The 2,271-nt window shown below is 35.8% G+C and overlaps 1 pseudogene; it reads right to left on the reverse strand.

Annotated features, from left to right (window-relative positions):
* Window positions 1-212: 212 nt before the first annotated feature.
* On the reverse strand, window positions 213-1,237 carry LOC132551472 (uncharacterized; annotated as a pseudogene).
* Between the last annotated feature and the right edge of the window lie 1,034 nt (window positions 1,238-2,271).

Below are 2,271 nucleotides of genomic sequence, written 5' to 3' on the forward strand. Positions count from 1 at the left end.
AGATAGAAAAGGAACTACAACACAGTAAAAAGTTATTCCTAGAAAAAAAACATTCTTCGAACTCTTTAAGATTCAAGGTAAAGAAGAAGGCAATGCGTAAAGGATGTTTTGTTGTATTCTTAGTTAATTGAAATTAAATTTAGTTGAATTGATTAAAATGTTGACAACAGTGCACCGATTGCGTTCTGTTATGTGGTACTTTAAGTTAATACCTACCCATCAATGGAATCATAGTTCGTGTTTGAGTGTGTATTAAGGTCCTCCCATGATGAAGACAGAATTCTGGATTTAGTGAACCAGCTTTTCTTATCACAATTGCGACCATCAAATACGACATATGCTTTCTCCTGGCCATCATTCACAAAAGAGACGCGAACCTGCGGGGAAAAAAATATGTTAAACAATTTTTCGGTTATGGATTCAATACTAACAACTAGTAATGGTTACTACACATTCACAGTGGTTAAGAACCAGTGACTAACTGATAGTCTCATTAGGTACGTACAGTTATGCAAACATAACATTAGCCATCTCAGGCTGTTAGGCTGTAAAGGACACATATTCTAATTGACACAAGTTTCAATCCTTAATATAACTGTCGAGTCATAGAAGGAACAGCGGTATAATGCTGCATCAATGACGAGTCCTAGAAGGACGAAACAGCTGTATGATGCTACATTACTGACGAGTCCTAGAAGGACGAAATAGCTTTATGATGCTACATTACTGACGAGTCCTAGAGGGACGAAACAGCTGTATGATACAACATCACTGACGAGTCCTAGAAGGACGAAACAGCGGTATGATAAAACATCATTGACAAGTCCTAGAAGAACGAAACAACTGTATGATGCACCATCACTGACAAGTCCTAGAAGGACGAAATAGAATTTGAACAGTTTTTCATATCCATTCTTCAATCCTATTTATCCTTCAGACTCAACTTTTCAAAATTAAATACAAATAGAAAAGTATGTAAGTGGATAGGTTTGTTTTTACAAACTTGTATGAGACTTACTGCACTGATGTTGTAGTCAGCCCATTTGTCAACTATTGACGACTTGTAAGTCTTACTTCCTGTTTCTATAGATATGGCCAGCTCATCTCCTTCGTTAACTGTGAATGTACCTGTCCAAAGATCGTGCACGCTGTTTGCTCCTCCAAGATCTTGTCCTGTGGCAAATTTCATGACCATAGTCCAGCCTACGTTATCAAAAATTAGTAACAAACTTTACATAGTGAATTCATACACATTAATTCATTCCAAGTCTCTAACTAGAAGAATTAAAGAATAAAAACGAAACAAAAATAAAATAAAAACAAAACAAAGCAAATAACAAACAATAAAATTCATAAAAGAGACTAGTTGACATACTTGCCATCCTCAATTGCTTTATAAAATATTTGTTTACCTTGTGGGTAAAGCGGAATATTGAACTTGTTCTTTATATTACGGAAAAACATAAAGGCGACAGTGTTAGAGACCTTTCTCCCTTTCCTTCAACCCAAACTTTTCTCGTCCTGACGCCCTTCGGTCTTGTTGAATATGTGCACTTTGGGTTATGTCCCCTGTTTGAGACAAACTTCTATAAAATTGGTACTTGATTGTCTCTATTTGGCGTTTAGTCTGAGCAGTGGGAGCTAGGTAGCCTGTGTTATTATTATATGACCTGCTGAGAAGATATACTGACGTTTCAGGGTTATGACATGTCAGTGTGATAACACTATAAAAGTAGCTTTGATTAGTCATATTATAAGTGAAAAGCGTTTATACATAGTTGAGAAGACGAAGAAAGCATAGCAAATATTCCTATAGAACTGTTATTTAACCCATTAACTGTTTTACTAATGGCATGCATCGTAAAATGGCTGCCCAGAAGTGGAATTCTCTAAATGTAGAAATACAGAAATGCTCTTCCCTTTACACCGAGAGTGGTAAACTTTTTAATTGGCATTCTGTAGTGTAATGTAACATTCATATCAAATTTGAAAATAAATTAGAGAAACGTCTACAGAGCTGCACTTTGTATGAAATCAATACGACACCCAGTAAAATCAATAAAAATCTATAATTCACAACACTATGTCAGCAGCACTAATTCATATATTACCTTACTGTTACCAAAGAACATACCTGAGGTAGTCTCGACGGAGGCTGTGCAGGATATGGTGTATTGAGCTACAATGCAAAGTCATTACGATATCTTCAATTATTGAATTTCTTTGATAACGATCTGGGTGGAAACCATTACTATAACGTACTTGGGTATT

This window comes from Ylistrum balloti, unplaced genomic scaffold, assembly GCF_031769215.1.
Source record: "Ylistrum balloti isolate Yb309-2 unplaced genomic scaffold, AGI_CSIRO_Ybal_v1 Utg370200, whole genome shotgun sequence".
NCBI classification, from domain to species: domain Eukaryota; kingdom Metazoa; phylum Mollusca; class Bivalvia; order Pectinida; family Pectinidae; genus Ylistrum; species Ylistrum balloti.